General features: G+C 55.0%; 1 protein-coding gene across 13 annotated transcripts in view; it reads right to left on the bottom strand.

Moving 5' to 3' along the window:
* CELF4 (CUGBP Elav-like family member 4) overlaps nucleotides 1-26,467 on the bottom strand; it is a 293,166-nt gene that overhangs the window by 150,970 nt on the left and 115,729 nt on the right. The gene's annotated exons all lie outside the window — the stretch shown is intronic.

Genomic DNA, 26,467 nt, shown 5'->3' with positions numbered 1-26,467 from the left:
AGGGAGGTGGTAGCTGAACTGAGCCCAGAGGGCTGGAGGGATCAGATGGAGAAAGAAGGAGATAAGGAGGGGTACTCCTGGCGGTAGGCACACGGAAGGCATGCTTAGAGAAGAGTGAACCACCTGACTTGTTTGGCATGCTGTAAACAAGTAGGGGACAGTGGAGAAAATCCAGCCCAGTTACCTGTCAGTAGCCTAGAGCACTTTCTTTCCCATCAGCTTGCAATTCTTTTATTATCCCTCAGACCAAAGCAGAGAGGCACTATCACATCTCTTTCAGAGTTGGGAAACTTGGTCCAGGATGGTTGAGTGTCTGGCCTAAAGTCACACAGCAAGTATGTGGCAAAGTAGAGACCACGACCTGAGTCTCTGGACTCCTTGACCTGGGATCTTCTTCCCAGTAATGGGAAGAGCCCATCTAGAAAAAAATTTAAGTCTTATTTTTTAACTTCAAGAGAAGTAAGAAAGGGTCTGCAAGCACTTTGTTTCTATTACCTATTGAAATTTGACATAATGCCTTGGCAGTTCCCCCTTAATATTCTGCTGTATATGGAGCCTGACGATTTCCACCATCGAATGTGACAGGTTGGGAAGATTAAAAAGAGGGGCTAAACTAGCAGCGGTTGGAGATGAGGAAAAGTAGCACATTTATGAATAATTTCAGCTGAATCCTCACAACATGACACTCCCTGGACAGAACACATTCATTATCTTATTCACCACGACTACTGCAATATTAGTGATTTGTTACCGAATCAATTATTAATTCATACAGGAAAACGAGGCTCTGTCACTTAACTCTTCTCTGAACGTTGGGCCCAGGGTGGGCAGGGAGGGGGAAGGAGCCAGATTCAACTTTCGTTCCCTTGTTTGGTCTCTTGTGGAATGTGGTAGGACAGCTAGGGACGGTGGCAAGTGGGTGAGTGAGAGGTCTAGTGAGGGGGGGTGTCATGTCCCTCAGAGTCCGGGCTTGAAACCAGACACCCAATACACCACAGTGATGCAGAGCCCAGCGGTCTGTCAGGGCCGATTGCTGCCATCCATCCATCCATCCACCCATCCATTCATCCATTCGTTCAATTTATTGCCTGCCATTTGAAGTATCTGACTCAAATAATTTGCTCTTGCCTGGAGTCCTCCCTGCTCTGGTCACCCATGCAAATTCTCCCAACTGTCAGAGCCCAGCTCAAGTGATCCACCTCCAGGACTCCTGCTGCTTCTCCAGTCCTCCAGTTCTTATCCTGGAATCCCCTAGAGCCAGGTTGAGGTGGATCCACACTTGACTGGACGGTTTTCACGTGCGTGCCTTGTGTCCTTAGCCCAAGGTTCCACAAAGTATCTCGGCCCCTGCTTCATATCACCTGGTCTGCTCTTTAAAAGGGAAGATGCTGGAGCACCAGAGTAGACAGCAGAAGCATTGCTCTGGGGCTGGGGCCTTGGAATAAATCCTGTAAAAGAGAACCCTGGGGGCTCCTTGGGTGCACTGCTAAGCCAGCCTGGGAGGTTCCTGTCTTATGCATCAAACTCAGGGCTGGGCCTTCAGGCTGCTGAGGGGCTATGGGACTCCAGTGTGTCCAGGCCCTGTTAACAGTCTGTGACCTTCCTCACCCTCTTCCTCCTCACTCTGCACATTCCCTGTTGCATCTCCCTTGCCTTAAGGAGGTGGAAACACAAAGCTCTGAAGTCATGTAGGCTCAGAAGCAAGGCAGATGGAAGAGTTAGGGGTGGCAATGTCCTCCTGGGGAATAAAGAGGGGAGGAGGAAGAGAGGGAATGAGAAGGAAACATAAAGAGGAGGATAGGAAGGATGAGAAGGGATAGGAAGGATGAGAAGGGATAGAAAGAGAATGGAAAAGGGAAGAAGGGAAAGGAGAAAGCAAGGAGGAAGGAAGAGTGAAAAGTGAGGAAGGAAGGAAGGAAGGAAGGAAGGAAGGAAGGAAGGAAGGAAGGAAGGGAGGGAGGGAAGGGAAGAAAAATGTAAAGAAAGAAAGGAATAGAAAATAAAGAAGCCTCTTCCTGTCATGTGAGGCTGCCATAAACCTCGGTGAGCCCACACAGCTGCAGCTTTCTCCATGGGGTTGATGGACCAAGAACCTGCCCACAGGCCAAGGGCAGCAGGTGGGGCAGGCTGGAGCTGGGTCTTGGTGAGGTTCACAGGGATGGCTCATGCTGAGTGCAGAGGAGGGGGCAGGCTGCCACCTTCAACTGCTCTCCTTGTGGCCACGACGCCTTTCCGTTCAAGTGGCCCAGAGACAAAGCACTGCATGTTCCCCTGCGTTTCCCACTCCTCCTGCCTACTTATCTGACTTGACCTGTTGGTAAGTCTGCTTTTCCCCAGGTTCAGGGTCCCTCCCCACATCTTCCCAAGGCCCTGCCCAGCAAGACACAGCAGGCCCAGTGTAGACCTGCCATTGGCCAGCTGTTGTCAACTGCTTTTGGCAGACTGAGGTGGGGGCTGTCCCATAGTTATCTATCAAGGCACTTCTTTTTTTTTTTTTAAGATTTTATTTATTTATTTGAGAGAGAGAGCGTGTGCCTGTGCACAAGAGGTGGGGAGGAACAGAGGAAGAGGGACAAGTGGACTCCCAGCTGAGCAGGGAGCTCAACACGGGACTCGATCCCACGCCCCTGAGATCATGACCTGAGCCAAAGGCAGACAATGAACCGACGGAGCCACCCAAGCGCCCCTATCAAGGCACTTCTCACAGTGTCTGAGGAACAGTTGGAAACCCCTGCCTTAGAGCCCACCGGCACAAACAGGAGAGACAGAAAGCCAGCAGGACAGGGTTACGGGGGCCATCCTCACAAGGGACCACAGAGCCAGTCTGAACCTAATCTTGGCTACTTCCTAACCCTGTCAACCCCACCCTGATGTTGTGCCTCTGGGCCTCCCGGTCTCCCTGCAAAGACTAAAGAGCCAAGACGCACAGAGGGGCTGTGTGAGACATGTCACTTGCTCACAATGAGTGCTGTGGTTGATAGTTTACCTGCAGGATGATTCGAAGGATGTTGTGGGGGCTCATTTGGCCCCGAAGTTTCTGAACCCTTGCTCTTATTCCTCAGTTCAAACGTTGGCACCTGCCCACACCCTCAGGGTGCCTCATCTCCTGGAAGTGCCACCAATTAGAGACATCATGGAAATTCACTTGTCCTTCAAGACAAAAGTGGTCTGACCAAAGCCTCCAACTATGTCCCCTCCCAGCCTTTCTTTCTGCCCCCTCCCCACTGAGTAGGAAAGCAGAAGGGTAACCATGTGGTTGGAGAAGGCAAGCAGCCCCAGTGCCTGGCTCTGCTGGTGGTAATTACAGCGGGATAAATAAACCAGAGGGGGAACATCATCAAAAAATCTAATTATTATGCATGCAGAGGTTTCCACCTTGGTCAAGTGTGGGCAGGTCTGATTTACGCAGCATCATAAACCCTGAGCAGCCGTCCTGACTGCTCACTCTGGGGGCTCTGCTCTCTCTTCCTCAGGAACCCCCCTGCTCCCACCTCCCGAGCTTCCATCCACAGTTTCAGCTTTTCCAGACTTGGACTCTCTATGCACTCCCTGTCCCAATCTCTTTCAGTCATAGAATTTGAAAAGTAAAAGAAATTTTGGAGACCATCTAACCCAGTACTGGAAAGAACAGTGAAGAAAGAACCAGGAAGTTTGGCTTTGGCTCCATTCCTCCCACTGTATGACCCAAGTTAATCTCCTTGGCCTCTCTTGAACATTTTCCTCATTTCCAGAAGTTAACGTGGGATAATAACATACACTGTGCTTGTCTCCTAGGGTTGCCCTGACACAATCAAAAAATATCACAAAGCACTCCTTAAACAGGAAGACCACTGAACAGTCTTTTCAGAGGAGAAATTAATGCCCAGAGAGATTCAGTAACTTGCCAAAGGCACACAGCTTCTGAAATCATTCAGTGGACACCCACTGGTAGTGAGTGTGTGGGTTCCTTGACAACCAGGCTTTCTGAACACAGGGTAGGTGCACTTGGCACTTGCTTCTGGAAGACGTGACTGACTGTGCATGCTCCCCCAGCGCCTAGCACGGAGCAGGTACCTATGGTAGAGGAAGATGGAAGCAGCATGCTGGATTCCTGTGACGCAGCCGCAGCTCAGCCATCCTGCAGTGAGCTCTGGGGTGCAGGACCCTACTCTCAGCAGGACCAGGCTCTACTCGATTTCTGTGTCCTCAGCACCTAGTGCAGGGCCTCGTCCCCAGGAGGGGCTCCATCAATGTGATGGAACATACAGGCTAATTGCTAATCAATATTGGTTTTACTTTTCCATGTTTGATTACATGGGTTTACAAATGAATTGCACTTTTAAGTGATGAAACTGCATTTCTTTAAAATGATTCCAGAAGTATCTTCATGGTTACAACTAAGAAAAATGTACTAGGGAGGGGCTTAGTCCCTCTGGAACGTTCCATGTAGGGAACCACAGGCAGTCTGTGAATCAGGAGAAGAGGCAGGGAAGAAGGGGCTGGGGGTTTGAGGTCTGGGCCAAGGGTAACCCTAGAGAAACCTTTCTCTGGGGGGAGGGGAGGCTGCCTTAGGGCGCGGTCAGGGTCGGGAAAGGAGGGACAGGGCCCCTTGTCCTGGAACGTAGGTTCTACTTCTGTCATGAAGTCAGCCTGGCTGCCCTCTCCCTAGCAGGGTGGAGAGGGCTAAGGGAAGACAATAAAACCTTCAGGGAGACTTTCGGGTACCAACAGCGAAGGACCCAGGGAAAGATGCGGACCCACTCTCCACGAAGATGGTCCCTATGGGATTTTTTAAGGACAAAGACAGCAACAGTCCTGCCGAGCCCCTGGCCCTTCTCCTTCATCCTCGAGAGCCCCTCAGACCCAGGCGGGGCCAGCTGACAGTGGAGGCACTGGGTCCGCAGGACCGGTGTCCTCTGTGAGGGACTCAAAAAACGGCCACTTCGGGCTTCTGGTGGCTGCATGTCGTGCTCCCAGGAGTCATCCCCTCTTCTGATCTGGGAGCAAATCCAGAGGCCAGCATTAGGCACCCTGCTGGGAGGCTTCGGGTGGGGGGAGGGGGCGTAGGAGGCAGTTAGGAGACTTCCAAGCCCTACCTTTGTCTGAAAGAGGCCTGCGGTGCTGTGAAGGGACACTGGCCCTCAGAGCAGAAGAGCGGCCGGGCCTGACTCACGGTCAGCACCTGACTGCGGACGGCAGCTGTGAGAGGGTGAGAGGCAGTGTGGCCTCATGGTGAGGGTGCAGACCAATGGGGGTCCAAATCCTGACTCGCCCCCGCTAGCCACGTGACTCTGGGCAGCGACTTCACTTCTCGGCGCCTTGGTTTCCTTATCTGGTAAAAGGGCCGACAGCACTTACCTCACAGGGCTGTTCTGGGGAGTGAATGGAATAGTGAGAGCGATGTGCTGAGAATGGCAAGTGCCGGAGGGAAGGCTGGCTGTGAACGGGAATCCTCAGGGAAGGCGCTGTGTAGGAGGTGGGACTCGAACCAGCGGCGAGACAAGGAAGTGCAGGACACTGTGTGAGCGAAGTGCGCAGGTGGGGCGTGCACTGGGAACACTGGGGAGTGCTTTGGGTCCCCCTCCTGCCCGTGAAGCCACTTTCAGGGCAGGGCAGGGGAAGGGGAGTGGTGCAGGGACGCATGCTTGCTCCCTGAGCATGGGGGCTGGGGCCTGCCTAGGGGTACGATTGCTTCAGCCAACAGGCAGAGCAGAGGCTTCGTGAATCCCTGCAAGAGAACTTTCTGAGCACAAGCAGCGAGCCAGGGGCATCCACCAATGACCAGGGAAAGGGTGGTTTCAGTGTCCCCCGATAGATCGGAGGCTCCCAGCTCCTGGGGCCCTGCCTCCTGGTCTACCTGGGAGCCTAACTGTCTGGAAGCCTGTGAGGAACCAAATGGCCTTGCCTCTCCCTAGTAAGAGGCTGGCATGCCTTATTGCCCTATTGTGGTCCAGCTCAAGTGAGGGTGGGCTTGAACCTGGGGCACTCGAAGCCTCCTTAGCCAAGGTTCTCCCTCCCCTGATGGACTACATTTGATCCAAAGATAGGTAGCATCTGCTGAGTCTTTGGTCCTGACCCTTCCCCCTCTGACCCCATTCCCTCCCTCCTAGCTCTCTCAGGGGACAGGCCCACCCACACTCTACCAAGAGTCTCAGACCCATGATTGGGGTGGCGGGGATCTACCTGCACCCCCAGTTTGTCACTGTGGAAGCTAAGGTTCAGAGGATTGAACACAAAGCGATCTGAGCAGGGTTGTAACCAGAATGCAGGTCTCCCAGCTCCCAGACCAAAGCTCCCCTGCTTAGTCTGCCGTCTCCACCTCCCTGGGCTCTGGCTGGCCGAGCTGCAGGGGCCGTGGGGTCTCTACCACCTTCTTAAATACACGAGTCTCACCAGCTCCCTGAACCCCACAAAGCTTTCTTCTTTAACTGCATGCATTTCTGCATGTGGAGGAGGAGGAAACAGCCCTTGGAGTCCGTCCCAACCCTCCTGCTCTGATTAACGGCCGCCCCCTGCTCTCGATTGTGTCATGTGTGTGAGTCATGTCTCCCCAGCCAGACAGTGACCTGGCCGCCTGCCGCCATGGCCACGTGCTCCCTCCTCCAGAGTCCCCGTGGCCTGAGCGCACAGTGGGGACTCAGTGAGTGATAAATGGATTGGAGGCTCGGGCATGAGGGTGATTGAGCTTGACCTTTGCTCTCTCCACAGAGAACAGGCTCGTGGAGCAAATTAATGGTCAAGCAATCCCAGGATGGTCACACACAGCCTATGAAATGTGAGCTGTAAAACATCTGATGGGGTTGCGAGCCCTCCTCAGTCAGTGTGGATTAGCATGGCCTGATTCTTTCCACGGCAGGCAATCCTCACACCTCCCTCCGGTCACCCACGCCAATGTCTTTTTAGAAAGTGGCAGAGTGTGAGCAAACAAGGAGAAAAGATATTCCTGGATCCTTGCCCTCAAGAACTCTCATTTTCAAAAGTCAGTTCCTCATGTCTAACTTAAACCCTTGCTTTAAGAGATGCCACTCGGCTGCCACGCCACCCCACGAGACAGGGGAGGAAACTGGGTCTAGGGGACAGGTGATTTCCTCCAGATCACAGAAAGAGTCAGGGCCCAGGCAGGGACCCGATGGTGGAGCAACCCCCCTCCATCTGCAAGTCGGGAGCAGGGTATGGGGGGTGGCAGCCTGCCTCACTGCTGGGAGGGCCGATTCAGAAAAAAAGCTATTTTTCCCCTCTTCAGACCTCCTCCTTCTGGCAAGAGGAGGTCTGAACTCCCCATCTGTGCTCCAGAGTCCAGGGCACCACCCTCCAAACGCTCTTGATTCCTGGCACTCCTGTCTCTTAAACACTGTGCCCTTCTGTGGACCTTTGCTCTCATCCTATCTTGTCAGGGGACCCAACTGTCAGGTGTGAATGTGGGACTCACAAGAAGAGAGTTATTCCCACTGTCTGGGTTTCCCGTCCTGCCCAGCCTGGGCCTGGGCCCCTGCGTGTGCTTGCTCATGACCACCTGCCTGATATGGGGGCTCCTCAGATGGGTAAAACCCCTCAGGTTCCACTGGAAAAGCTGTGTTCGTGTCCATGAACATCTCTGCTTTGAAGCAAAGACAAGGCTCTTCCAGGATTCTAACCTGCTCCCTGCATCCCAGCCAGGATGACCAAGGGGTTCCCCGAGAACAGCTGCTTTAGGAAGCCCTCCGCCTCCCAGCTTGACACCTGATTTTATTTTATTGCCACCTGGCTTTATGGATCCATCCTAGATTAGAATACCTGAGACCTAGAAAATTCAGAAGCACATGATTTCTTTAAAAAAAAATTAAAGAAAGAAGAAAAAAGAAAGCACATTGCCTTTCCACCGAGTTGTTCATTATTACCTAATTAGAGCAGGCACCGTGCCCTTGTTGATGGGGGAGTAACCTCATGGAAATTCAAGAAAGAAAAGAGTGGGTTCCCTGGGAGAGTTCTGGGGGCAGGAGCCAGATCCCCTGGCACCGGCTAGAACATTTCTATCTGCAGAAGCTACAGCTGCTGGGCAATAGCCCTGGGGCCACCGCCCTTCCCAGCTTGGAAACACCTTGAAATTATTAAGCACATCACAGGCTGTTGGAGGAACTTTGGGTCATATATTGGTTCTCTCTTAGGTGCTGGTGGTAGGGCCTCCATTCCCCAGAACAGACACCGGGAGGGAGGAACAGGTTCCTCTGCCGCTCTGCTGGGGACAATGGCTGGAATGGGAAAGGCATGTAGGCAGTGACAGTGGCCACTGAGGTAGGAGCAGGGCACAGCCCCTCCCCTCGTGCGAAGGCAGTCCTAACTCTGGCGTTGTGCCTATTCCCCCAGGAGCAGAGGAGGAGGGACGCCCCAGCTCCCCACTGGACCTGCCCCTATGCACGAGTCCTGGCCATGGGGACTGGGTGGTGGGCTTGCACTCTCTCACCCCGGCTTCCTGGCCACCTCTTCCTTCCACTCCTGAATTTGCCTCCATGATTCTCCCATGGTGAGAACTGCGAGGTGTGCTATCAGATGGCAGCCAGACTGCTATTTCCCATGTCGCCAGAAAAGGGAGAGTGGACGGAAAACTGGGAACCTGTCCTCTGTCTGCTATAGACACTGGAGGTGACTGAGGGGGAAGTCGGGTCCCCTCTCTGGCCTCGGTTTCCCCTTATGTAAAAGGAGAGTGGTGGTCTAGGTGCCTGCTTTTCCTGGCCCCAGCTCCTGAGGGAGCTGCTGGTGGATTGGGGTCGGGGCAGGCCCAGGGGCTGGAGGGGGCAGTCTTTCCTGGGACCGAGCCCTAAAGAGGGGCTCAGGGCCACATAAGGCCTTACTGGTGCCCACAGGGGGCTGATCTATGGGAGAGCCACTGGAGGAAGCCACAAATGGCCCACAGAGTGGATAATAAACCTGCAGAAAATTGAGAGATGGTTGCCTCTCCTGAGTGGGCCAAGCAAGGGTGGGCTTGATGATTTCTAGGACACCCACCTCCTATCTAGGGCACCCATCTCCTTTCTCCATCAGAAAAGCCACCGAACCTCTCAGCTCTGGTGGTTGAGGAAGGAGGTTCAAGGATGTGGAAGGCTGGGGGCATGGCGGCCTGATTGGGGGTCCTGTTGCCTTAAAAGTCTCATTAGGACACATGGAAAACAATTTGCCAGGCCATGTTGCTTCACTGCCACGTGCGGTTTGCTGCACATTAAATTCATTATTTTAACAGGTCAATGCCTCTGACAGATATTCATTTGTGGGAGATGAGCACGGCTGCTTCTTTAATCCCCGTGGATTACTTGGCTCTCCCGAAAAGCGATACCGGCAACTTGCAGAGACTTTAATCCCAATCACTCCAGACTGTTTACAAGGAGAAAAACAAACCTGCCTGCACGGAGCCGAGGGCCCGCCTCTCAGCCCTCTCCCAGTCCTGCCTGCTCAGCAGCGCAGAGGCTCGGCCATGGCAGGTGTTGGCAGCAGGGATGGGGACGGGGAAGCTGGGACACGTCCATGGTGCCAGCAGCCTTGAGCACAGTGCTGGCAGAGGTCTGGGGAAGATCCTTGTTCTGGCGACCTGTCGGAAGCTGTTCTCACCTCCTCAGACCCAAACGGGCTGGGCAGGATCACTGCTTGGGGTGGGGGGTGGGGGTGCTGGGGTGGCATTCTGAACACAACCCTGTTCTTCTTTAAAGGTCTCCGTATGGGGGCGCCTGGGTAGCGTAGTCGGTTGAGTGTCCAACTCTTGATTTCGGCTCAGGTCATGATCTCAGGGTCATGGGATCCAGCCCTGTGTCAGGTTCTGCGCTCAGCTCGGAGTCTGCTTGGGATTCTCTCTCTCCCTCTGCCTCTCACTCGGCCCCCTCTCTCTCCCTCTCTAAATAAACAAATGAACGAACAAATAAATAAATAAAGGTGTCAGTAGCCTAGGTGGAAAATAGCACAGGGGGCCATGCTTTTGAGAGACAGGGGGATCCTTCCTGAGCGGCTCCCACAGAAGATAGCCAACTGCCCAAAGTCAGCTCTGCCCCCTCAGGCTGCACAAGGAGCTGCTCTGTGGGCACAAGACCCCGACGGATCTGTTGATGTCCCTTGCTGGGTGCCTCACATAGTCAGCTTCCCTATTAGAAGAAAGTCAACCTGGGCCTAACTCTGGAGACCCTCTCTGTGGCCTCTGGGACCCTTACAGTCCTGGCCTCTCCCCTTCTTTAGTCCCTCCTCTGACCTTGAGTCTCTTCCTGCTTGTGGCTCACTCCCTACATAGACATTACTCTCTTGGAGGGCCTCCCTCCCTCCTCAAGGCCTGGGTTCCTACCTCCAGCTGCCCTTCTCGGGAACTTCCTCAGCCCTGGGCCCTCCTGGGATCAGCCCTCAGACCTCTCAGCATTAGTGCTCCTTGGGCACTTATGGGAGAGCAAAGGGGAGAGGTCCCAGTCTGGCAGAGTCCTTGGGATGACGGTGATAGGGGCTGGCAAGGTACCCACACCTGCTAGGAACACTTGGCTTTCCTCCTTGTCTTTCAACCTATGTACAGACACACTCTACCGGCCTGGCTTCTACTGCAGAATGTGTCCAGGGTATGTGTGTGTGCGTGTGTGCGTGAGTGTGTGTGTGTGTACACGCATGTGCCCGCATGCACACGCTCACCCGTGTCTGCGTGTGTCTGTGGCATGTGCAGCTTCACCTGCCTATGAGTATGTCCATCCGTGTTCTGGGGGCAGTGGCTACCTGTCCAGTGAATAAGTAATTAATTGGTGGGTGATAAAGCAATTAGCCCTAGAGCTTTCGAAAATAATGAATAAGGGTCCAGCAGATGTCAATATTTGAAAATACTAATTTAAAGCCTATTAGCTGAAACAAATTTTAATTAAACAGGGAATAATCAGGGTGATGAGAGGGAAGTAAAGCTTTGGCCAGTGGCTGAGTCCTCTGGAATGCAGAGTGAGGGGAAGGAGAGGGAGGGTTTGCATCTGGAGCCTGGGCCTGGCCAGTCATCGCGTGCGTGATGAGCCAAGGGTAGGCAGGGGATCGCAGTGTCCTCATCTGTAAAATGACAAGGGGGGGGTCCCAAGGTTGTTCTCAAGCCGACTTCTGACTGTCAGGAAGGAGGCTCTGGGGGAAGCAGCTAAGCAGAGAGGTTTTTCTCCAAGTGTATCCACTGGGGTGTGTCTGTTTCCAAGGATGATGAGGGGGCGTCACCGCACAGTGGCTGGGACAGTGCTCACGTTCCCAACGGTGCAGTGGACGGCACACGTAAGCCTTTGGAAGAACTCACTACTTCAGTTTTCCCCGGGATCCTAATTCCCTAAAATCTCGGCTTTGTATAGATTTTAAATCTGCACCCACAGGAAGGAGATCTGGCGTCAGGTGGGCTATGTGGGACAAGGAGACTCCTAAAGAAGGTTCCACCTGTGTTTCAAGCAGTGGCCGCATTGCAGGAGGAAGCGTGCTTGATCCTGCCAGCCCAGCCCTTACCCCTGGAGCTCCCTGATGGCTGAGACCACGCCTCACTTATTTCTGTCCGCTCACATCATGTTCGACACACAGAGGGCACGCAGCAGGCTCGCGGAGCTCAGTGGGGCCTGTCGAGAGAGCAGACTGCCGTATTCACCTGGGTACCGGGGCCCAGAGCGTGGCTCCCAGTAGATGTTTGCCGAGGCCTCGGCAGATGTGTCTTTGGGAGGCACGGACACCCATGTGACTGTGTGTGGCACCACCCATCAGAAACCAGACTTGGTGACAGTCATGGTAAGGAGTGTCCATGTCACACCTGAGCTCGCTCACTTCGTAACAGGGGCTGGGGCTGTCGCAGGCTATGTGGGCAGCGCTCCTCTGAGTATTTCCTGGAAATGTTACTCTCTCTCTCACCCTGGGACGCAGGAGTCTCCTGGCAATAGGCCCTTCAGGACCAACATGTTTATTCACATTTCCCACCCCTCACTCTTCAAGAGACCTTCTTGTGGAAGAAGGACCTCCCGGCACAGGTGTGACCAGCCACAGAGAGCAGTGGGAGGGGCTGGAAGGTGTGTGTGTGCCTCTGGTGCGCTCTAGGTCTGTGCGCGCTAGTGTGCACCTCTTTGTGGGTGCCTGTGTGTGCCTATATGTGTGCAGGTCTGTGCACACGCGTGCCCGTGTGTCTGTATCTGCCTGCGTGTTTGTGTCTGTGTCAGGGTCCCGGATTTTCCCAGTAGGCAGTGCCACCCCGAGCAGGCCTGCTCTCTTCCCAGGGCCCCAGCTCTAGCAGGCAGAGGCAAGAACTTCTGCTCACACCACGGCCTTTTTGGTGATTTATTTAGAACCCCCCACGTTTACAAATGATCGGAGGTAGAAATCCTGTTAGCCTGGGGCTCCCCTCTGGCCTTGCGTGGCGGGGGCTGTCCTCCACGGCTTACCTCGGGAATGCAGAACAACCTCATCCTCTTTGGACTATCTTTGTTGGACATCACACTTGGCCTCGTGAAACTCTCCCTCTGAGACCTGCGACGGGCCTCTACCTGCAGCTCCTGCTCCCCACTTAGCTTCCAGCGTCCCTGCCCAGCCTGCTCTGTCCCCAAACGCCCAGGCCAGGGGCTCCTGCCACAAGCACCGGCTTCATCTCAGCCCCTCTTCCTTCAGCATCACTCTCTGGGGACTGTGCGCCCCTCCCCTCCCAGCCACCCTCACAGGAGAGGATTTGGGCTCTGCACCCAGTCCCCAGCCTCCCAGGCCTCAGCTTGCGCTTGCTTTGTAAGCGGGGAAGTACAGGGCCTCCTGCCCACTCCCCTGCCCCCCACCTTTGCCGCTGAGGAGGGGGTGGGGGCCCCATCCACTCAGTCAATGCTGCTGGAATTGAAAGTTGCATAATAACCTGGGGCCCCTTGGAAACTTTTCATCTCAACACGGAGCCTGATTAAATAGCAACAAAAATAAATTATGTATACACGGGGTTGTAAAAGCACCCGGAGACTGGAGACTTGGGGTCTGTGCCTCATATAAATGCAAATACTGTAATAGCATTGCAGTGGGTCCCCTGCCCCCACCCCACACAGACCTGGGACGGGAGGGAGGGTCGCAGGCAGGGAGGACAGTGGGTTGGTTGCACAGCTGACGACAACCTCAAGCCCGCTGGGGTTTTCAACAAAACCTAAAGCCAGGCAAGAAACACAACCCAGCACAGAAAGAACAGACCTGGGACCAGGGTTGAGGGCCTAGTTTGCACAGGAAAGGCTGCAGAAGCCCTTCCTGCATCTTGGGCCTCTGGGCAGGTAGGGGGAGGATCCTAAGATGGGAGGGGGGAGATGCGCTGAGCAGGGAGTCAGGGGCCTGTTTCCCTGGCTTCACAGCACTCCAAGTTGCTACAAGACATTGCCTCCGGGCCTCAGCCCCTCCTGGTAGACAAGGGGCTGGAGTGTCCAGTGTCTCCAGTGACCCCCTCCCAGGGCTGGGCCGGAATGCACTCCCTCCANCTCATACTGGCAGCTCTCACTGGGACTGAAGTTGGGGGCAGGAGATTTTTATAGCTACAGGTGTCTCTGGGTAGGTGGCCTCCCCCATGCTCCCTCCTTTGCCAGCTTCCTCTTCAACCCTGGATCTGGGGAACCCTTCCCTGGGCCTGGCAGCTGGGTCCAGGGATGAATAAAAGAGGAAAGGACTCCAGGTCCCAGTCTGGTTGCCATCCCGGTGAGCCGTGTGCCTGGAGTGTCGATGGGCCACGGGTCCCTCCACTCTCTCCTGCCCTGGGACAGCACTCTCCCCGGCCATTCCTCAGCCATCACGGGCTCACCATCTAGCTCACTCCCTGGCATTCAGTAGGTGTCCAGTTAGAACAGCCCAATTGCTAGGTTAAAGTCCTGCGCTGAGGATGAGCCCACTTTGCCCAGTGGGCTGTCGTCCCTTCTTATTTTTGTGCTCTGGCTCTATGATGCAGACGTCCTCCCTCCCTTCAGTTCTGCGCCTCGGTAAACCAATCATCACAGTAGGATTAAACATGAGATTTCCCTGGCAGGTGAACTTAGCACTTTGTACTTTCGAAAATGCCATCTTATTACTTCTCTCATTTCATCCTCCTAACACATGTGCAAGACTGTCCAGGCAGGTACCATCAAGCCCAATTTACAGATGAGAAAACTGAGGTCCCAGGAGGTGGCCTGTCCACACTCACACGATTAGGCCTCCTGAGTCCGAGGCATCCGTTCCATGCAAAACCTGTAAAAGCACGAAATAGGTCTTCCTGACTTGAACACTTAATTTTCCACTGACTGCAACGAACAAGGGGCACAAAGGATGCCTATCTATTGCTGTCTCTGGCCGGGGCTGGGAGACCAGGCGGCCTAGCCTTGGGTCTCATTCAGTCTTCTCATTGGGTCCACACCTGCGGGGTCCCCGACCTCCAGGTCACAGCAGCTGACCAGCAGGCAGCTCTGCACCCACCTTCTCGTCTGTGCAGCTGGTCTCAGATGGGGGCTATGGTGAGGGTCGCCTGCAAGCGTGGAGATGGAGGTTCCAGAGCTCACCCTGACCTGCCCCATCCCAGGACACTCCCCCCAATCCCCTGCACCCCTGACCTGGCCCCAGAACACAGAGCTGGGAGGAGGGAAAGAGAGCATTTGTTCTCCTAGCACTTATTTGAAAAGACCAAATTAGAGAAAGAAGAGAACAACAAATAGGAGAAATGGCCAGGAGATCCTGTCCTCCAACTCGATAAACAACAGCTGCAAACCAGGGTCGTCGAAGGCTGCACGTGCAAATCCCAGCGGCAGGGATCGGGAAGACCCATACGCCACTACGCGAGCAGGTGTACAACCGAAAACACCAGGACAATACATACAACACAGTCTCAGTCATGGGGTTTGGTAAAAATATCTGTACAAAGTACGTCGTCACCAGGTGTCAAACCTGAGAATGAGGGGACACTTACTGTTTCAGGGTTAATGGGGTTATTGAAGGCAGGGACCCAGACATCCCCTGTACTGCCCCCCAAGGACAGCCACCAGGATGCAGGCCTCCGTGGAGAGACTGGCTCTGCCCCAGAGACGTGGCCGGCCTCCCCGCCTTCCTGTGTACATTCCCCTCTCGCAGGGAGAGACCTCCCGCCTCTAATGCTTTTCATACTATGGCCTCTCAGCACCGTTATACTCTTTATATTCTATACTCTCTCGATTTGCTCCTGGTTAGAAGGGAGCTCACAGCTAACTACTGCTAAGCTTCTTTCAGAGGCCCGGCTCCTGTCCCAATCCATGGTGCGTATCCATGGGCACAACACAGGAATTCTACTGCCACCCACCTGTCCCTCCAGCCCGGCAAACCCAGTTAACGGGCTGAGGGAACCGGACGCACTGCCTGTCGCCTGGGTGATACAGCGTGTTTGGGACATGCCCAGTGGGGTGCCGCCCCTCTACCTTGCCCTGTTCGGTGTCTTCCATGCTGATCTCTCCTAAGTCCGTGTGCTCCCAGGAGCTCGATAGCCAGAAGAGGTTTGGGAGACTGTCTGGGCTCACCCCTTCTTTCTGCAGGTGGGGACTCTAGGGGCCTGACTGGGGAAGGAGCTGTTCCAAGTCACCCAGCAGCGAGAGGTGGCATGGGAACCAGACCCAGACACGGTTGCAGGCAGTCCTACACCACGGAGAAGCTGATGGAGGGCCATCATTTCCTGTCGTCTGGCCCCAGTGAGACTGCATGCTGCAGGAGGCAAGGATCACACCTTCCACTCTGTCTACACCCCTATTCTGTCCAGCGGAACATCGAGCACACGGTAGGCCCCCTAGCACCACGGACATCAGAACCATTTCTGTGCGAACCTTTGTTTTTGGAAACTAACTCAAAATGCCATGTCATGGCCACAACTATCTTTGTCTTGGACCATCTCGTAAGCCCTGGCCAACAACCCAATGAGCCTCCTGGCAAGTGGGGAGATCCCTGTTGGAAGGTGTGCGCACACAGGTGACCATTTGTGAGAAATGCCAGGAGAAGATTCCTAGAGTAAGAGGTTGGAACACCTAGCTTGTAAGTGTCATCCTCTCTCTGAGGTTTTAGGGTTCTGTCTCTCTGAGGGAGAAGGGAGAGACTGAGAAGTAGACTGAGTCACATATGTGTGGAGCCTTGGCAGCTGGCTTGGTTTGTTGAAACCAGTCTTTGAGACTGGCCCACTCCCCCAGGACTTGAAATGCCGCGAGAGGCAGAGTCTGGAAGGTTTTCAATGTGGAAATCCTTGTCGAGCGCTCACAACATGTAAGGCACTATTTAGCAAGCTTGGTGCCAAGGGTAAGACAGAGAAAAATAAGGCTTGGTGTCTGACTTCACTGAGCTTATAGTTTTGTTGGGCAGAAGAGAAGCTGCACGTAAACTGAAACATAAACCATAAAAAGTGAATTAATAATACAAGAGTTAACTAATAGTTTCGAATAAAAAGAGAAGCCATGTTTCAAGGGCATACACGATTAGCTGCCCAATGACGGGTATAGATAGCAAGGCCTTGGGTTACTCCGAGGAGGAGGGAGTACCCACTTCTGGTGCAGCACTGAAGGAAAGTTCTGGAAGCTGGTCTCTGGCATCTGCAGTCTATTAACTGCAGTTGTGACCACTGGGATTTGACTTCCAAAGACCATCCAATAGAACCCACCAATGGTTGGGAGCCCAGGGTCACCGTTGCTACTCCCCAGGGGAGGGGGCACTGTTACCCATCCTCTGCTTTGTGGGCCTTCCATAGCTCCTGTCCCCAAGGGCAGAAGCTGATTAAACAGAGGGCTTTGCTCCCCCTGTCTTTCCCACCTCTGGAAGTGGGGCCACCTGCCTCATGACCCCAGCAAGGTGTGCTGTGCAGAGTGGACACGGGCCTGGGGCGTGCTGGTGCCTCTCGTCTGCAGTGGGTGGATGAGCAACCCCAAAAGCCAGGGTCTCGGGGTCTGCTCATGGTAGGATGTGCAGCAGCTGCTCTGCGGATGGCAAGAGACCACAGCTGCAATCAACAAACAGCCACCGCACCATCTATCTCAACGGAGGGAGTGGACAGAGACTCTGGTCCCTGTACTGAATTCCCCAAGTCTCCCAATGCCCGGCTGGGGATGCAGCCACCAAGGCCACCCTGGAATACTGCCCCCTGGCCCCGGACCCCACTTTGCTTCCCAGATGAAGTTCTGAGCAGGGCAAGTGGGTGCCTTGTTCCCCTGTGGCTCCCGGTCTTCCATGGGGGAGGACGGCAACTTGGCCGTGGTGGCAGTGGAGTCCCCGATCTTTGGATCACCTCCTCCTAAACCCCGGAGTGGGAGGCATGACAAGTGCACAGGTTGTGGCAAGGGTCCCTGCTCTCTCTTTCGGCGGTTCCGCGGCGGGTCCTGTCTCTCCCAGCTGCTGCCAGGGAGTCTCTTGGTCCCCCTTCGGAGGATGGGATGGTGGTGCTCTCACCATACCCTATATCTTAGCACTTGGACCCTCAGCATCCTGGCTGCCTGTGAACCAACTCCTTTGTTAGCTGAGCTGAGCTGAGGGGGAGCTTTTCCAGCTGAACTTTCCCCAAGAGAAGAATAGGAGCATCAAAAGCCACGAGGATTGCATATCTCAGAGGAGGCCTGTGACAGCCCGACGCCCTGTTCTCCGGGGCGTGTGTGTGTGTGTGTGTGTGTGTGTCTGAGTGTGTGTGTGTGTGTCCGTGTCTGTGTGTGTGTCTGAGTGTGTCTGTGTGTGTGTGTGTCTGGGTGTGTGTTTGTGTGTCTGTGTGTGTGTCTGTGTGTGTGCCTAAGTGTGTGTGTCTGTGTGTTTGTGTGTCTGTGTTGGGGGTGGAGGGCGGGTGCTTCTGGCTTATAAAATGCGTCTGTTGCGTCACTGCCTCGCTGCGTGTGGTTCTAGTCTGGGTCTGCGGGTGCCACGCCTCCCCCTCCCCACAGCCAGTGGCAGCTCCTCTGTCTCCTGTCTGGTTTCAGGTCTCTTGGCCACTAAGTTTCTCTCCCTTTTCTTAGGAAGGTCTCCAATCCTCAGTTTTCTTTGCAGAGCTGACTGAGACAACTGACAGGTTTTGAACCCAACAAATGATCAAGCTCTTCTCAGCTCAGAATCTCAGCAACACCCACTCGCCTGGGTTCTTCGCGATGATTCATCCCTCAGGTGCCTCCCGCTACCCCCAGCTCGTCACACACCTACCACCCAGCTACACACCCAGCTCCTTGGCAGCTCCGGGCAGGGGAGGCCACGCCCTTTGGTTCAGCCTCAATTGACACCTTGGCCCTTGGCTCTTGAGCCCGTCGGGCATCTTCCAAAGGGGCAGAACCCAGGAGGACCCCAATCTCCCAGCCAGAGCCCCACCTCAACTCCAAGGGAGCCTGCAGGGAGGGAAAGAGAAGAATGAGTGGGTATGTTCCAGGAGGGACAGGGAGCGATGTCTCACCAGGGTCACAAAACAGAGGGGCTGTGGCTGGGTGGGGGTGCTCTGGGACCCCCAGCCTACAGGCCGCTTGCCTCTCCCTCACGTCTCCCCTGGGCCGGGGAGGGCAGGCAGGGTGAGCCGGAGGCAGCAGGAGTGACTTCACATCTTTGTTGCTGTGGCTGCTGAGCTGAAAATAGTCCTCTCTCTCGGCGGGCTGGCTCAGGGTGTGAAAAGCTCCGCTCCCAGGGAGCGGCAGGAACCAGCCAGGGGAAAAAAAAATTAACCACAGGCCTGAGGCTTGCTGGCTTCGCTGAAGCACGCAAGCGCTTGCTCTCCACCCCTGCTCACGGATAAGCTAAGTCTGTATAAGACAGGGTAACCGCAGCCTCGCCCCGCATGGCTCCCACTCACACTCTGCACCTGCACCGCCTGGCTTCCCGAGGGCTTCCTTCCCCGGGGGCGCTGTGCTGAAAGCTGCACACCTTGCAGCTTCTTAGCCTCCTCAGCGCAGACACGGATGGCAGCACCCTCCTTTCACAGATGGGGAAACTGAGGCCCAGAGAAGTTAATTAAGCTGCCTAAGGTCACAGAGCAACGAAGCCTCAGAGGTGGGGTCCTGTGCCCGCTGGGCAGCGCTGTCTGATCCCAGCCTTCCAGAGAGCATTTGGTGCTTCCCTCTGGATCGGTGGGGACCCCACAGCCTGGCACATCCCCAGCACACTGTCAAGGGTCTCTGATTCCCAGCTCCTCCCCTCCTAGGCTGCCACCTGCTTCAGGCTCAGGATGAGTGATGTGAGAATCTTGGAGGAATGGTCTGAAATGGAGGCCCCCTCCACAAGGACGTGGGAGGGAGGGAGTTTGGGGGCTAGACAGAAGTGGGGGCGCTTGCATCTAAGCTCCTGCATCAGTGTGATCAAGGGTAACTTCGTGTATTCCCAGCATGGACCCCAACCTTCCTTTCCACCGTAAAGTACACCAGATAATGAAGTCTCTCTCAGGTCTCCTCAGTATAATGCAGATTAATTTATTATTTAAATCTGAATGGAATATTAGCTCATTGTCTTAATAGTTCTGATAAATGCTTGCGGGGGCACGGGATGGAAATCCTCCCATTCCCCCCCCTCCCCAACCAGAATGTTAAGACCCCACCGCCTGCAAGCAGCTGGCGGGTGGGTGCGAGATGGGCCTGGGGGCTGGGGTGGAGATCCCCCTGGGGCCCCCAGGGTTTGACCATGGGCTGGGCCCTGCTCCAGCATCCCCTCTCACCATAGGCTCCGTCTTCCACCCAAGAAAGGGAGGAGAAGAGGGGTGGGAAGCAGGAAAGAGAGCAGTTTCCCAACCCGGAGGCTTGCAGGGCCAGAGTGGCCATCAACCAGCAGTCAGAGCTGGGAAGCCTCTCAGCCCCTTAGTCAGCCCCCCTCAGAAATGATGCTGGGATAGGGCCATCTTCATCTGGAGGGCGCTTTTAGCGAGGTTGGCTGCGGAGCAGGTCCCAGGGAAACGAGGGGCAGGGGGTACAAACTGTCTAGGCTTTGCCAACATCCCACCTCCCCACCCCAGCACCATCCTTTGTCCCAGGGAGGCCTACCTCCTTCCCCCATAAACAGTTTTGGAGGAAGACCCCTCAGACAGGCTCCAGGCCCATCCTTGCTGCTTCCCTCTCCCCCAGAGGGAGCCTCCTGGTCTCCATGGCCAGTGCCAGAAATAATGAGGACCTTAATATCCAGGGTAGAGGACTGGCCCAGGAAGGAAGCTGTGGGCCTTCCAGCCAAGCATGTCCACTGTGACTGAAGATTGTGTCCCCCCAAATTCACATGCTGAAGCCCTAACCCCCAGTGTGATGGTATTTGAAGGTGGGGCCTCTGGGAGGTGGTCAGGTTTAGAGGGGGCTCCAAAATGGGATTAGTGCCCTCATGAGAAGAGAAGAGCCCAGAGCTCCCTCTCTCCAGCACGCAAGGGCAGTGAGAAGGCGGCCCTCCGCAAGCTAGGGAGAGGGCGCTCACCAGGACCTCAGTCTCCAGCACCTTGATCTTGGACTTCCCAGTCTCCAGAACCTGAGAAAGAAATGTCTTTTGTTTAAGCCATCCAGTCAACAGTATTTCAGGATGGCAGTCCTTGCTAAGAAGCCTCACTTTACCAGTATGGAGACTGAGGCCCAAGGGTGCAGGGTGGCTGGTGACAGAAGAAACGATATGACTGGTGTTCCAGGTGCCGGTGTTATCCGCTGACGGACAGACGGAGGGTTCATTGTGAGGGCACGTGGCATGGCGGGGAGGCACACAGACAGGGCTGCCGTGTGGTCCTGGGCCCAGGGCACTGACGGACTGGGAGCCATCTCTTCACCAAGACATTAAACACAGCTACCCTGAGGAAACGGAGGCCCAAGGGGTCAGGGCTGGGGGAGGGGAGGAGGCTGCCCTACTTCCTCTGGCCCTGTGTCCCCACAATGTCTGATACTTCCCTGGTTGCACGCTAACCTGGGGACAGCCGGTTTAGGGTCATGTGTACCCTGCTGGCCCCCCAGGTCTGGAGTCACCTGGGAGCCCTTGGCACAGAAGGTACTGAATCCAGCCAGGAAAAATATATGGGACACATCGTGTGGCTGTGGTTCCTTCACACCATCCCGTCATACAGCTGGCAATTAATTTCCCCTATAAATGAAACACCTTTCATATCACTTTATCTGGAGAGCTTGAATTGACAGCAGCGGGTGTAATTTATACATACTTTTTACCCATCTGTTAGCATTCAGGCTTCAGGCTGCTAGCGTTTTTTTTCTTCAATTCTCTCCCCAAATTGAAAGGATTAGGTTAGGATTAGGTGAGTGTTTTAACCAGATATTCACAAAGGTGGATGGCAGTATTTCCAGACGGCCAATGCCCAGGGGAGGCCCTCGTACAACGGTGGCCAGGTGGGGCTCAGTGATCTGGGAAATTGCCTCCACCTGAGAGCCCAGCAGCCCCTGCGGTCCAGATGCTAGAGCTGCAGAGGGCCTCAGGGACTCTCCAGGCCCGCCCTTCATTTTACAGATGAGAACACTGAGGCTCAGGGAAGCAGAGGGGTTTGTGCAAGGTTCAGAGTGACAGGCGGCAGCGCCAGAGCGGGACGTGGGTCTGGCTGCAGGAACCCGGAGGGACGGGAGCTCCGTTCCACCCTGAGAGGGGCAGAGGTGTATGGATAGGACCTGGAAGTAGCTGGCTAGCCACGGGACTGTCCCTCTTGCTCCCTGGTGTCCATGGAAGTGGATTTCCATAAACTGAAAGCAGGACCAAGTCAGGGTGATTTCTGGAGGCCTTTTTCTGATTGTGCATGCATCTGTGTGCTCATGTGTCCCGTGCATACAGAAACGGGGAGCCCATGAGGGCTGTGCCACTCCCCTCTAAACGTCCAAAGTCCTGTTATACTGGCCCATTGGCCTTATTTTCTCTGGCGTCCTGTGTCATGCTCTTCCAAGGAGTCTTTTCTTCCTGACTATCACAAGGGCCTTGGGGGCTAGAGCCACGCTGGACTACTTGGGGACCTCTATGTCTGGCCTGACCCATCTTCATAGGCTTCTCCAGGAAGCCCCCCCCCCCTCAAATTCCTGGAGTTCCTACATGGGGTACAAATAAAGCTCTTTAGGCTGGTCTGGGAGGCAGGGTTCATTTTAGCCAGGCAGAATCATATCAACTCTGGTCTAGGCTGGAGTGCAGGGAGGTGGGTGGGGAGAAGGTGTATCTTTGCATGTCGTCTGAAAAATATTTGTCCAAGACCTCTGAATCTTGAGCACATTGGCCCCTCTCATTCATACATTCACTCAGCCACCGCGTATTAAATGCCTGCAACGGGTACAACCCTGTCTTAGGCTCCGGGGACACAGAGATGAACGCTAAAGGGCCTTGCCTTTGGAGGTCACATGCAGACCTCTGGCCCCAGCAATGGCCCAGCTCTGCCTCTCAAGGCCATCACAAGGTATGGATGGCCAGCCTCCTTCATCTCCTCCTTTTTGCCTAGGCTCAGCCCTGAAGCCATTAGCAGTGTGACTCTGTCTGGTTAGAACCAGTAAGATAGTTCTGTATTAACGCAGGGGCCTGAGGAGATTTGGCCATTAAATGTTACATTAGACCCAAGGTGTCCTGTACATGCTCCCGGTGGAGTTTTTCAAGCAGCCTTGGCTGGGGGGCCCTGGTGAGGGGGAACGTGCTGGAACTAACAACCAGGTGGAGAGGAGGGTTGCCGGGCTGCACGCTCCCGCTGGAGCTCTGAGGACATCCTCGAGAACCGCGGACGAAGGGCAGGCATGTCCTTGCCTCTCGTTCAGCCCCGGCAGGCCCTGCTGGCCATGGCTGGGTGCCCAGTTCATCCCTGGCCCAGCGGGGCAGCAACCAAGCTCACCTCGGCGTCCCGGGGCAACCCTGATTCACTTGTCCTGCTGTCTGAGGAGCACTTCCTCCTTGTCGGGCCAGATGTCCTGAGTTTTAGCTCCAAAAATGTAGGCACAGGAGTGATAGGAGCGACAGAGGAGAAGCCGCTACTCCTTCCATGGAGGAGGTGAGACCCGCAGGGGATAATTAGTGAACGGCACCGATTCAATTTAAAATAGAACTAACTGCCTCCTGTGGGACAGGTGCTTACTACTCTGAGCAGGCCGGACGGGACAGATGGGTGGACACCGGCCCATGGCATCCAGTCTTGCCCCCTCCGCCCCACCTACCTCACGCCATCTAAATACCCATCTACCCAGCTAGCTAAATACCCACCCAGCTAGCCACCCGCCCACTCATCCTCCAGGGACCTTGGGCAAACTGTGCAGACCCTTGGAGCCTTGGTTTCCCTGTTGCAAGCGGAGATAGGAATTGGCCCTTGTCTCCTCCTGAGCTCATTGAAAGGATCTGATGGTCCCGGAGACGGTTTGTCCAGTGGGGAGAGGAATACGAGTCACAGGTGGTGGGTAGATTATCGTGGGCATCCTTACACCACACTGTTGACTTCGAAGGCTTCCTGTCTTGGGATGTTTTCCGACTCTCCCCTCCCTTGGACCAGTGACTCTGCACATCCCCCGAAGGAGGGAAAGCTTGGGATTTTTTTTAACTGTCTCCTCCCAGCCATGAAGGGGCGGGGGGGGGGGGCTGATCCTGGAGGAAGCTCCAGCCCCCCGACCCCTCCCTGTTCTCCTGATGGTTTCAGACACTGTGCAGTGAGCTAGCTCTCCCTGCCGCCCAGCAGGGGAAGGGACAGGGGAGCAGGCCTGCGAGGGCTGTGAAAACATTAGTGGCGGGGCTGGGCAGGTTGCAGGGAGACTGCAGACAGCTGCCGGATATTTGTTTTCTCCAACGCTGGGGCCTCAGAACCAGAAAGAACAAACTGGAAGAGAAGAGATGGCTAATTGTTTGGAAGGGAGGATATTATTTACAGTAATGGGGCAATTAGGAAGGAGGGGGTAGAGTGAGCCAGGGTGGCTTGGCTGGGGCAGCCCAGTCCACGCCAATCTGGGTGATGGGGCAGGCAGGGGGCCATTATCTTGAGCCAGGCCATCTGCCTCATAGTCACCCTCTATCTCACAAGGTCACCCTCTTTTGGGGAAGGTGTACATGAAACAGAAGGTAACATCTATTTACCCAGAATGGCAGCCAGATCACCTCCCATCCACCATGTGGCCCGCGGAGTCTTCTATTCTTTAAGACTCAATTCAGTCCTCCTCCCTCAGGAAGCCCTCCTGACTTGCAACTCAGGAATTTGCCCTCTTCTAAACCTCCCTGCATCTCCAGGTCTGAACTGCAGGACCCTTGACCATATAATGCCCTCTACAGGAGCGTTTCCTTCACAAGGCTCCCCACTGGTGCCTGGAGCAGGGCCAGACTTGGGAAGGGAGAATGAATTACACAGGCCCTTTGGGAAAGTGAATGGAGGTGGAGGTGGAGGTGGGAGGAATAAAAAGCAGCAGCAGTAATTCAGTTGAAGGAACAAATTTTAAAAATGAGTAACATGGGCTCTATGGAGCCCCAAGCCTGAGGTCCCTCCATTCGCTGGCTTGCTGGCTCTTGCCATAAGAGATGAAGGTGGCAGGCAGTTGAGAATCCCAGACCCCACATGCACCAAACTCTTCGGTCTCAGATTGATTCTGGCTAGTCATTTGAGAGTACTTGAAAAGTGCAGATCTCAGAAAAAAAAAATCATCTTTCCTTTGAAGCAGAAAATGGTCCATTTGCACATTAATGGCTGGGTGGGCCAAGAGCCCCTTTAGGAAGGGAGAAGGGATGGCCAGTGTCCTGTCTCAGGAGGACAAAGCCATGATAGTGCTGAGCGGGGCTTGACCCAAACCGCATGGTGAGCCATGAAAAGGCCCCACGGTGACTCTGGGGAGAAGGAACCAGACACAGGCTGCTTTCTGGAGACAGGGCGTGCTTCCAAATACCAGGAAACAGATCGTGCTGTGCTTCTCCTCTGGACATTTGTTAAGAAGCGGTTGGGCAGCCAGTAGCACAGACTGCTGGAGGGCGGTGGGAGCCACGTGCGCAGCCATGGAGGCAACTCGGAATCTCAGACTTCTCCAAGGAGCATCCAGGCAGGGCTCCATCATCTACCCCCTCTGCTCTGCAGAGCTCTCTCCACTTTCCTACAGAGTGCCCGCTGCCAGCCTCGCTGCCCTCCATCCCCTGACGTGCTGGGCTGGCTCACACCTCTTCCCCCCGTCTTGCCTATGCTCCAAAATCCTCCTGGACCCACAACCCCCGCCTGACTTCCACGCACAGTGCTCTCACCCTCTCATGCACTGCCGTTCCCAGCCGGCGGCTCCTGTCTGCCCAAACGTGAGCTCCTAGAGGGGGAGAACCCTGGTTCTCTGTTATGCCCGGCGCCCTGTGTGCCAGCCTGGCAGGGTTGCGAGGCCCTGTCTCCTGTGGATTAGCGCCACAATGTAGGGCCTTGCAGGGGGGCCAGCCGTGGCCTGTCTCTGCCCAGGGGCCTCCTGGGATTGCTTTCCTCTCCTTCCTTTGCTTACAAAAGTGGAGGAAGAAAAAACGGGGGCCATCCTTTGGCTTGTTTGAAAGGAGATGCACGAGGTAGCCTCTGGGTTAGCAAAGGAGGTGAGAGAGGGTCTCCCAACTACACCCCTGCCCTGCCCTCCCTGCCCCCCCCCCCACACCCTGTAACATCACTAGGGTGGGTGGGGAGTGGACTAGGCACCTTCGGTGGCTGGAGAGACGCGGCCAAGTTCTCATCCCTGGGCCCTCTGTCCCAGGCTCCCCTGCCCCTGTATTCACAAATGTGGGAGAGTGGGGAGCAAAACCCCAAGTTCTGCCATGGGGGTCCCCAACATGGCGCCCTGAGCTTCTTATCTCACTCATCAGCTCAGCCCCTTTTGGGTCTAATTCATCCGTCCTTCGTACACCAGATATTTACTGCCCACCACAAATGCCCAGCAAGATGTCAATTCAACAAATATTCAAAGTGCATATTCTGAGTGCGGAGCCCTAAAATAGATGCTAAAATTTAGAGGTTTATGTAACTGAATATAGGCCCAACAACACACAGTCACGTGGATCTGTGAGATTCTCCTCACGATCTGTAAGGCCTGGCCTTGAATCTCAGTGCTGCCGGGTACTGCGGTGTGGCCTGGGGGCAGTTCGTTACCTTCTCCCTGCCTCAGTGTTCTCATCTGCAAAACGGACGGCTGTGCCAATCAAACCAGTTAGCATAGGTAAAGCGCTTAGACCAGAACTTACGATACTATTACTTCCTGAGTTTCTATGTGTGGGAGCCTGGCCCACGGCCCTTGACCCCACGGCATGCCCTCCAACCACACAGACTCCCTGCTGGGCAGGAGGGCCTCAGGCACAGGGGAGGCAAGAGCCCAGGACAGCTCAGGAGGCGCTGTGGCAGCCGGTCAGGAGCTGCTGCTTGAGGCTCTGATGGGCTCTCGGAGAGAGACAACTACAGGAGGAGGCAGAGGGCATCGTCTGCGAGTCCTTCGAGGGTGCTGGAGTCCATTTCCACCGAGGTCGCTTATGAATATGACATTCTTTGCTCCAGGCTCCGAAGAGCCCCACTGCCCTGCTCTATCCAAAAGCCAAGGTTACAGCCATAATAAACAGAGCTGCCCTTCTCCAGAAGAAACGCGCTCTCCCGCCTTCCACCGCACGAAGGCGCGCGCTCGCGCGCGCACACACACACACACACACACACACAGCACTG

Source organism: Ursus maritimus, unplaced genomic scaffold, assembly GCF_017311325.1.
Source record: "Ursus maritimus isolate PB19 unplaced genomic scaffold, ASM1731132v1 scaffold_18, whole genome shotgun sequence".
Taxonomy (NCBI): Eukaryota; Metazoa; Chordata; class Mammalia; order Carnivora; family Ursidae; genus Ursus; species Ursus maritimus.
This window is presented reverse-complemented; position numbering and strand designations above follow the sequence as displayed.